The 11,585-nt window shown below is 37.2% G+C and overlaps 1 long non-coding RNA gene across 1 annotated transcript; it reads left to right on the top strand.

Moving 5' to 3' along the window:
* Positions 1-821: 821 nt before the first annotated feature.
* LOC146544754 (uncharacterized) lies at positions 822-10,892 on the top strand. The gene is made up of 3 exons (XR_014882573.1): positions 822-953; positions 7,220-7,341; positions 10,654-10,892. It is a non-coding gene; the product is annotated as an uncharacterized LOC146544754 (long non-coding RNA).
* The last annotated feature ends 693 nt before the right edge of the window (positions 10,893-11,585 follow it).

Genomic DNA, 11,585 nt, shown 5'->3' with positions numbered 1-11,585 from the left:
GGGCACTCAGATAAGAAAGAAAAACACAGGAAAAAAAAACAGCAACAAAAGACACACAAAAAAACAGTAGCTACTTAATATTACTTATTCTAATTTATGTGAGCCTATTTCACTCTGTGCTGAAATGAACTTGGAGCGCTCACATATTAATCCATTTATCCTCTTTGAGTGTAATGAACAGCTGTAGGGTAATAAATCTCTAAAAGCATAGTATTGGTTCTGTAAGTAAGCACCTGTCTACACATTTAGTTACATTACTTTGTTCATACTCAGGTATCTGATTTTACAAAAGTTGTTCCTTATGACTTCCAAGATGCATGAATGCGCATCTACAGTGCTAGTAAACTGGATACTTCTCATGAAGGAAGATTATCTCAAATGATTCAGGATCATTCTCTTTGCTTCATTTTTCTTGTGAAAAAATAGTAATGCACAAACTGAAGGGAGAAGGGATACAAAGGAAAAAAGAACTGTGCACTGTAATGCTCTGTGCTATCCCCAAGCCAAGTTTTTTCCTGCATCTCTAATAAGAAAAAACATTTCTGGAATTATTTATACCTTCTAATTTTGAGTTAAGTGGGTTAGTGTAACTTTACGTGTTTTGATTCATAGTATTAAAACAGTTCAGTTCCCAATATTAAAAATGTTACACAAATTAACAGATTTCTAGTGGAATATTTCTTTTTTCCTCTGAAGAAAACATCCTAAAAAATTCAGTTCAATTCCAGTTCACAGTAAGTTCACATACAATCAGGGAGAGTCAAGGGTTAAACAAGTAGTAGCCATGAGCCAATTGCTCAGTACTTTGAACTCAGCAGCTGCACACCTGCACATGCAAAAGGGCCATCTGGAAAGCAGATCACTACATGAGAAGAAAAAAAAAAAAAAAAAAAAAGAAGAAGAAGAAAAAGTAGATGGACTATTGGGCGCTCATAATATTGGAAATTACCTAGGTAAAGTAATTTTTCATTATTTCTAAGTTCTGTGTTTTTTCTTTTTTCTTTTTTTTTCTTTTTTTCTTTGCTTTAACTTGTCTTTGAGGAGTGCTCTGTACTTAAACTGCAGGCAGCTCCAGTGAGTAGAACATGTGTATTTTAATATTGTGCTAGTAATTACAGTAAACCAAGTGTAAATGAATGTTTCAAAGCCATGTTGTGATCATTATGTTTAGGGATAGAGAAGCTGGGTGCTCTGCAAATTTTAGACTCAAAGAGAAGGAGCTCAGGACTCATATTTACATATAGTTGTACTGCTAGAGGCAGCCAAATGCTTGCAGTAGAATGGGACTGAGGAGAAGAAGCCTCTAAGAATGGGTCAGTCATGGGCAGAATTTTTTTTTTTATTTAATGAGTTGAATATATTGAAAAGAAATAGACTCATAGAACAAGATTTAAGTGGCAAGTCTGTACTCAGTTGACATCCTACCTTCCCCCAGGTTTGAGTCTCACTGCCTGCATTTCAACACAAATATGCACACAGCAGTCAATCTGCAAATGCACAGTAAATTCAAAGTCCTGACAACATTTGATTTATAAAGTCCAACTGCACTGTGTGCACAGTAAATATCTAATCCTTTCCCATAACTGAGGAGAAAAGAACAAAGAAATAGGTAAGAGCAGACTGTCTTCCATAAAGTAATTCATTCAGCTCATAGATAGGTTTTGGTTGACATCTTTCTTAACAACATATGAAATTTCAGCAACTGATGAATAACACCAGTGGTAGCAGCTAGCCCTCTCCATTTCCCCTCCAAGTAGTTTCTCCCATTGTGGTTCAAAAAGGTAATAACCAAAGGGCAAACTTTCTTTATTCTCAACTTTTTTGAGCATTTCTGGCTAAGAATCATTTTTTGGTTTTATATTTATGCAATAGTAGTACAATAGACACCTGATTCAGAATTATGAATTACTTGATAACCTATATAAATAATTTATTGTTTGTTATTGCTAAGAAGAGATATTCCATGCTGCTGATCTGCTGATCTTTTTTTTTTTTGTGTGTGTGTGTGTGTGTGTGTATGTGTGTGTGTGTGTATGGGGGAGGAGGGGGAGGAGAGGGAGGTAAATAATTCAGTACTACCAAACTGAGAAGCTCATTAACACCATCATTTCTCATGTCTATGAAATACAGTGCTTCCTGTCACTCCAAGAGCACTCTCTTCAAAGCATACCATCTTTTCCAGATGGTAGGCTTCCAAATGCTGGTGCACCTTAACCTATCTGTGTTTGTACTGGAAATCTCTACAAACAATATGGAAGTGTTTTAACTAAGAACAATTACAGTTCGCCACAGGTCACAAGGCCACATACTATTAGTGTTCAGTATTACTATTCATCTAATCTTTTTCAAATCCAGTAAACATAACTAAGGAAAGTGATAAATATTTATGCTTTCAACAGTGAAAGGTCAAATTATTATTTCTGGTTTTTACCTCTCAATAGTAAAGTACACTGACAAAGAATATATATTTTATTTAAAAACAAAAAAAAAAATCACCACCAAAAATAAAAACTAAAAACCTCAGCAGAAACTGAAACTTGTAAAGACATACTCTACAGATTTCTTACACAACAAAAATAGGAAAATAAGTATTTTAACCTTTACAGAAACTACCAGCCATCAACAATTTTACTAGCAGTAAATAAAATCTGTCAAAGCATTGTATATTAATAATTTTCTAAGCCACACATGGTTATTTATCCTAAGTCAACATTACTGAAAGTTCGAGGAGTCATTATAAACATAAGAAATTCTAGTTTCATTTTCATGTACACTCACTGCAACTTAGATTCCTGAAATTCCATATCTGAAAGAAGATAACAAGATTTACAAAAATCAGTCACGAATGATGTACACAAGAAAAAAATGGGTGAGAAAATTCTCTTGGGTGAAAAAAAGAATTGAGTTGGATGCAAAGGATGATCTTTCAGTGGAACATATGTAAGAAATCTCTCTCTTTTTAGTCCATTTCTTATTACTAATAAGAGACTAATCATTATGTAAAGAATACCTAAGAAAGAGATTTTTTTCCATATATATGCTATGAGGATGGAGAGGGGAGTTCAGACTCAAGTACACTTAAAAGTCCAGGGTAAGGACTACAAAGCAGTACTAACTAATGTGTGGATGCCAGGCTATCTCACATACACTTATGTCAAACTCTATCACTGTCCCGTTAAACTGAAATTGAGAAGAAAAAAAAAAATAGTAAAAAAAAAAGTGAGATGGAGATGGAATAGAGACATATACTTTACTGAGTTATTTTCTCTTTTGTCTTCAGCTCAAAGAAGAACAGGTACAAAGATGAACAATATCCAGAGGGTGTGGGATGTATTGAGTACACTTCTGCATCAGAAATTGTGTACCAGCAGGAGTACCGAACCAATTGCACATGGTACTGTTAAAATCACACCTGTGTTCCATTTTGGGTTCCTGACTATAAAAAAAAATACTCGAGCATGTGCAATATAAGTGGTGAAGGGAGTAGAAAACAAATACTATGAGGACTGGCTGAGGGAACTGGAGATGGTTAGTCTGGAGAAGGCTGAGTGGAGGCCTGAAACCAGGTTGCAGCAAGGAGAACATCAGTGACTCTTTTCAGGTGACAAGTGACACAAAGAATGATCTCAAATTGTGCTAGGGGAGGCTTAGACTGGATATTGGGAAGAACTTCTTCGAAGAGAAGGTGGTAAAGTATTGAACAGGCTGCCCAGGGAGGTGGCAGAGTTGTTCCTGGAACTATTTAAGAGTTGTGCATCCACTAAGGTACAAAGTTTAGTGACAGGACTTGGTAGGTCAGGTAAGTTAATGGTTGGATTTGATGATCTTGAAGGTCTTTTCCAATCTAAGCAATTCTATGATTCTATTAGCCATCAAGAAAAGTTTGTTGAGGCTCCAGAAAGCACTTGAAATGTGCCTGGATTACCTTTACTGATTTGGGCAGTGCTGTATCTATTTGTAGACACAGAGAAAAAATTGTGGGCAAGACACTTGGGAAGCTGTGTGGTGAGCCAGGAAAGCTGTCAAGTTGGTGTTGATAACAGAGAGCAGGTTTTATTTTATTTTTTGAGAAGAATAAAATGCAGACAGTAAGATTTTGTTTCTAGGACAGAGCATAAGGGGATGCGCTGTAAGAGTCTTCCATTGGTGACAGCATTTGAGGCATTCTTAAACTTGAAAGGAGTTCCTTAATAAGGAAGATCAGCCTGGTTGGACTAAAAGACTAATAATCTGTAGAATCTTCTTTCACTGTTTCTACAGAAGATCAGAACAAACAGCTTCTGATACAAGCCATCTTGCTAAAGCCAGTCAGATGGGAAGGAAAAAAGGACATCCATTGCACACAGCAGTCTTTCATTTCCAGGTGTATGAGAGAAAAGTATGTGGGAGAGTGTTTTTTGCTATGAGTAACAATGAGTAGGTCTCTTACCTACAAGCTCTGTACAGCAGAAATAACAAGGGAGATGGTGTCTTTCACAGAAGAGGTTTTTTTATTCGATCATGTGCAGGAATCCCCTTAAGACCTCCAACAATCACTGTTTCTAAAAGCATTGTATTTGCTAATGTGCATACTCAGGGGCATTCATTCCACTGTTCACCAATATTTCAGATGATATTATATAAAGCAAACACATATGCTTTCGCAAATCTCAATATATTTGAGAGGCAGAAGAAGTACACATAATAATCTGTTTTATTTGCCATGTAATTACACATAAGCAATACTCATTGCTTACATCTGATGTTTAAGACAGAACACAGAGGAACTGCAAAAACAAAACGTTAGACTAAGTGAATATAATAACTTGGATCTGGAGGCACCTATTGCAAATAGCAGCTAATTGAATACTTTTCACAAAATCAAAAAGGATAAAGGGATATAGGGAATATACGTATGGTTATTAAACTGACATAAGATTCCCTGCCTTAAAAAATGCAATTGGTATACTTTAGAATGTGTTCCAGAAAGTTCCTGAACTACAGCAACTCCACTAAAGTGTCCACATGAAGGATTTTTAATCACTTTTTTTCTGGACTTTCAGACAGATGAGCAAGCTTCTCTGTGTTACTGAAAAAAAAGACCGCAAGGAGCACTTCAAGCAAACTATGACACTGCACCCTTAAACTGTATATTATCTCAGAAAGTGTTCCTGAAATTTGTGACAGGCCTTCTTCCTACAGCTGGAAAAAAAGAATAGACCAAGCACGTGACGCGTATTTTGAACTGGACATTAGTATTCCATTCTTAAATGACAGTGTTAAACTGGAAAGGAATGGAACTTTGTCCTTAAATAAAACACAGAAAGACCATCATAAAGAATTGTAGTTTGTGCAGGACCACAGATCAAGTTCATTGTGACACAGAATTTCAAGACAGAATTGTATTCAAATGTAATTAAGGACTTTAAGTGTAGTGAAGATTAATAGTTGTGCCCCCTTGCATAAGAACTTCATAGACAGGCTTTTGCAGAAAGAAAACTGCCTAGTACCTGAAACAGGCAGCTTGTAGCTCACTTAAATGGATGCACAGTGGATTCAAGAAGACAGTGAGTCAGAACAGGAAAAGATAATATTGCAAAGAAAAATTGCAACAGTTCAAAGCAGGACTGACAGACATGAATGTTGCACCTTAGAATTCTTTTTCAAGCTTGTAGTACAAAACAAGGAATGTGTCACTCTTGTTTGTAGGAACCATTGGTCATAAATCACTTCACTTTCTCTTGTTACACCTCTGCACTTTAGAATGTTAAGATTTTTCTCTTTCAAACAAAACCTAGATGACATAGATTTCTTCCTTTCGTTCTTTTTCTTCTTTTATGGATCTATTAGTGTATTTCTGGCACACATGATAGATCAGTAAGTAGATCTGTCTCAGATAACACATAAAACTTTAACTTTCCACTTGTAGATTAGTTTGAGATCAGACAGCTAGGTAAAATCATATCAGTCACGTCTGTATCAGAAATAAAAATAACAATACAACATGAACACTTGGTCCAGAACTATTTGCATATTTATGAAAACTGGATGTACTTACAGAAGATCTTGCATTCGACAAGATAAACCAGAACCATGTTTTTTTGAAGACAAAGTAGATAAGAAAGCATCACTGAAGCAGCTGCAGTTTGCATTCAGAAATGAATGGTACAATGCACTATTATAGAACACTAATGTCCAATTACAGCCATCTGCTAAGAAACTAAAAGTAACAAGGTCATAGGAGGAGAACATGTACATAAAAATTTATTTCCTGGGTCAGTACACAGTTTTCAGTGTCAGCATGCAAGAGAAATTCCATTTACAGCTAAATGTACCCAGAGTACTGGACTGCAGTTACTGAGGACCTTCAAACTTGCTTTTTGTTCTATAGGATCCACTTTTCAGGCAGGCTATGGATTAGAATGGCCTGGCAGACACAAGTAAGACAATGTCTTCTCTATTCAGGCAAGAATCTCTGATGCTGCCTGTTCTGATTTGGAACCATAGATGCATTCAGCAGAGAAAGAGGATAAAGACGACTCTTTCTGTGAGAAAATGTGTACCCAGTCTCAGTTTCTGAAAGTTCAAGGCACTGGGGAAAAAAAAAAAGAAAAAGAAAAAAAAAAAAAGGAACATGTACATTTATTTGCAACAGATGTGATACTGATCCTGAAGTGATAGAAGTATAATAACAGATCACATTTTCAAGGGGTATTCTTGGCCATAAATTAGGAATATTTAAGGATACACACTTCAGGAAAGGCCTTAGTTTTTTTCCCTGTGCTTAGGCTGACTGAGCTGGTGGCTTTACCTTCACCAGATACACTTCACAGAACCACTGTGATAGCAAATCCATGAGCTATCCTGGAATGACTGGAAATCTCCCTGATGCAGTCCAAAATGGATATCAGTTGATGTTGCAGATACACAGTGTTGCCTACTGTCAGTACTCTTGAGCTCTGCTAGGCTCCTCTTATTTGCACATATAAACAAAACTTTTCAAACTGATTAGTTTTCAGCAGAAAAAAAAGACCCACGTTGAGTTGGTTAGAATATCAACAATTTTAGTCTTACTCTTTAAACAGCAGCTGCACTTTAGAGCAGCTGCAAACTCATGAATAGAGCTCACTCTGATCTATGTGATCAGAAAATGGAGGCCTAACTACTATTATGACATTTACCTAGTAACAATTAATTTTTTTCTACAAAAATATGGATAAATTTATTTTTTGTTTTGCAGGGAGGAGGCAGCAGTAAACAGCCTGATCCCAGTCAGTGGCTACGAATAGAGTTGAAAAAACTATGCAGACTGTACATGAGAAATATACTTCTTCTGCATTGAAGAAATATGATTTCTAGCAGGTACCATACTTACTATCTCCATCCACATATCCAGTATCCAGTATCAAGCCCAATATCCTGTCACCACGTAGACTTGACAGCTCCTGAACACAGAACTCAAAGAACACAAATGCATTCTTGGTCATCTGCATTTAAAAAAAAAAAAAAACATTTTATATCTCCAGTGATGATTTGGATTGGATGTGGAAGCTCACTAACTGACATGAATGCTGAATTAATTTTCTGTATATTTTTTAGGTAAGGTTGCATAAAAGAGGGTTAAGGTAGCACAATGGCTATTGCTTGTGGGATTGTACAGTGCACACTAGTGCAGTTCACAAATCACAATATTCCTTTTATTGGATTTTAGGTATGATTTTTTAGATACTTAAGGAATCTACTGTTTGGATTTTCTTGTGGGTTGCTTCCAACTTGGCCTATTTTATGATTCGCCAATTCTATAATGCCACGTGAGCACAGAACAATATATATTAAACCACTAGATCAGGCTGCTCAGGGCCCAATCTAATGTGGCCTTGAACGTCATCAGGGATGAAGCATCTATGGCTTCTCTGGGCTACCTTTTCCAGTGCATCACCATCCTTTGAGAAAAACACTTCTTCCTAACATCTAACCTAAATCTCCCCTCTTTTAGTTTAATGTCATTTCCCCTTGTCCTATCACTGTCAACATGTAAAAGGTCAGCCTCCTTCCTGTTTATAAACTCACCTGAAGTACTGAAAAGGCCACAATGAGATCTCTCTGAAGTCTTCTTTTTTTCCAAGCTAAACAAGTTCGGCTCCCTCAACATTTGTTAATAAGAGAGATGCTCCAGACATTTGAACATCTTTGTGGCCCTCCTCTGGACCTGCTCCAACAGCTCTGTCATTTGCACACTGGGTGCCCCAGACTTGGACATAGCATTTCACATGGAGCTTCATTAGGGCAGAATAGAGTTAGGCCTCCATACAATCACCTCCCTTGCCCTGTTGGCCACCAATCTTTTGATGTAGTCCATGGTACAGTTGACCTTCAAGGCTGCAAGCACATACTGCTGGCTCATGTCCAGCTTTAGTTCTTTGGGACCTCCAGGTCCACTTCCGCAGGTGTCTTGCTCCAATTTACAGGAGGGAGATGAGGTTCTTTTAATATCTGTATACCCGACGTGAGATTAAGAAACAATGGTTCAAATGTTGGTCCAACCAGTTTACTATAAATCCTAATCAGGGAGACGGAGAAGGGAGGTGCTGCACATGACTCTTACCCAAGCGCCCAGGAATGTCACGATGGCAGAAGAAGTATAAAAAGGGGACCTACAATCATGAGGTTTAGGTTTTCTGGCAACAGATTCCTCATGAAGAAGAAGAGGTTTCTGCCTTGAGAAGCCTCACGACCTGCCTCTCTCCCTCCTGGACTTGCTCTGCACTCTACCACGATGCTGAAGAAGAACAGAGGTATCTGCCATCAGATTCCTCACTACGGAATTCCTGCATGCTGACGGTCTCTCTTGAGCCTGCTACCTGAGTCTTGTTGCTTCCTTCTGGACTGGCTCTGCGACTTCTTCCTGCTACTTGCTTGCTGCCCAAGGCCAGATATGCTGCTTTTGCCTCGGACCTTCAAAACAGCATACAGCGGGACCGCTGCTGGATCCTGGTGGTGACTATCCCTGCTTTACACGATTCTTGCTTATTTCCTATCTTTTCTATCGCCCTCCTTCCCTTCCTCATCACCCTAATTCATAATAGTCACCGTCCTTCCCTTCCCCATCTCCCCGATTAGGATTTATAATAAACTAGTCAGACCAACATTTGAACCATTGTTTCTTAATCTCATGCTGGGTATACATATATTAAAAAGAATCTCCTCTCCCTCTTATAAATTGGAGCGAGACACTGGTCAAACTGCTGACTGAGTATAATGAATTAATCACATATTCAAGTAACAAATGCACGTGGGAAATAGTGTCTGTACCAAGTATAAAGACAAAACACAGCTACTTTCCCTTACTACACTGGCCATCAACATCACAAAACCTTGTAGGAAAGGAACCAATCATCAGGAAACACTAATTCCCAAAAAGCATCACAACATTAGTTTATAAAAGTCTTTAACAGTGGTAACCTACAATTGTACTATGCAAGTGTAAAGTTTATAGCTGGGAACGTTCAGCAAAAACTCATTTAAGCATTCAGGTCTTACTTCCACATTACTAATGTATTGTCCCAAAGGAGTACCAATAATGTACACACATGAACACTCGATAGTTGAACTGTGAATGTTCTTTCTTCCCTTGATGCACAATTACCTATCTTAGAATTTGTATATGGAAATCTTATTCAGAGTGATTTATATCAGCATACCCAGAGTATTTCCTAGCATTTCATTTGTCCATGGGGAAGTGGTAAGAGGGACACTATGAAGAGGGGTTCATGTGCACCATGATAGAGTAAGTGTACTGAGAAGGCCAATGAAAATAATTAGAGAGCTGGCAAAGTTGACATGTAAAAAAAAAACTTCTGAAAATTAAAAATACACAATTTCACCGTAGAGGATTAAGAGGAAACACAGACAGTCACTGAGATAGAAATAAAATTATAATATTTATATGACTAATATTCTGAATTATTAAATAATTGTTTGGAAAAGACAAAATACATAGTTATAAAAAAGTAAGTACTGAAAAAATCTGCAGCTAAGCATTGTGAAAAACTACTTGGCAATGAGATCTGCAAAGCAGTACAAAAGCATCTCAAGGGAAGTAGTGGAATCTCCATCATTTGGGATATTTAAAACCAATCTAGACAAATTGTTGGAAATGTTCTATAGGGAATAGTCCTGAATTGGTAAAGAGACAGACTGGATGACCTAACAGGTCTTTTTCCATCTGTAATGTCTATTACTCTGTAATTGTCTCATGTCCTCAATCCACACATTAAGCAATGCTCATATAGCTCCAGCGCCAAATGGTTTAGTTCCAAAGCTCCCACTCCTTCTTTACTCATCATTTAAGACTAACAGAGCAAATCCTACTTAGGAACGAAAATGTTCCTAGCAAGATCAACAAGGAAAAATGATTCTGAGGCCCAGGTTATTTCTCTTAAACAAGAATTTCTAGGTCTGCTAATATACAGCACTAGAATGCAAACAGTTTCAGAATGGTACACAGCTCACTTCAGTGCTTCTGCTTCTTAGTACAACTTGCATTTTTTAAATTAGCATTTGGTAAATTCTGTTGCAAACTGGCTTTCTGTCATGGTTTTATGATTTTTGATTATCAGTATTCCACATCATAATATCATGTAGTGCACTGGAGTTTAACTGTTAATGCTCAAGTTCCAGGTACCTGTCTGGAAGATAAGAAGAACTACATTTCCCAGGGGGCTTTGCGGTCAGAGAGGAGATAGAACTCCTGGCAAGGTCACCTGATGTGCTTTTCTTCATCCGCTCTCCTCCTGTCTCCCTGCTGTTCAACTGGGCTGTGCATCTCACCTCAGTGTTATGGTGAGGCCTATCCACCTTTCGGACGTTGTCTCTCTCATTATATTTGATTAGCTTCAATTCTAATTATATTGTATTATGGTGTGTTATCTTGCATTCCGATACTGTATTTAGTAAATTAGTTTGTTTCTCCTCAGATCGTTGCTGCTGTTTTTAATTATTTTGGGGTCCCGTTTCCCTTTTCCAGAGGCGCAAATCCCTCTGCCCCGCTAGTCCTGGAACTGGGCTGGACCAGCCCGTAAACCACTGACACTTTCAAACATTTCTGTCACGCACACAAAGCTTTGCAGTTTTGAGAAAGCAAGAAGAGTTGTCAGATCACAGCCACACCTTGATGAACACCTGTGAGATTCCTGAGTTTGGCTTTTTTTCACCAAGAGTAGTACTTTAAATGGCCGTGCTTGGCTCTGTTATCTCATGATTGTTCTATACTGTTATTCATCAAAAGGAACATACATAAAAAACAACTAAAAGAAAGAAAGTTACTTAATTACTTGTTTTGAGCACATTTTAGTTAAGAACAGTTCAAATCTATGGATCTTGAAGTGCTTGATTTCAATTACCGAAGTAAAAAGTCTTTATATTATATAGTATAAATGTATCATATGAAGTATAAATAATTTATATAATATTGAATATTGAATTAAGTACTGTGAAAACAAGTTATAATTTTATTGTCTCTTTGTAGAGCAAAAAGATTATATAAATATATATTATACATATGTATTAGATTTTATATATATATATAATATATATATAAGATTTTT

The sequence above is a fragment of the Meleagris gallopavo genome, chromosome 3 (genome assembly GCF_905368555.1).
Source record: "Meleagris gallopavo chromosome 3, MGAL_WU_HG_1.1, whole genome shotgun sequence".
Classification (NCBI taxonomy): Eukaryota; Metazoa; Chordata; class Aves; order Galliformes; family Phasianidae; genus Meleagris; species Meleagris gallopavo.
This window is presented reverse-complemented; position numbering and strand designations above follow the sequence as displayed.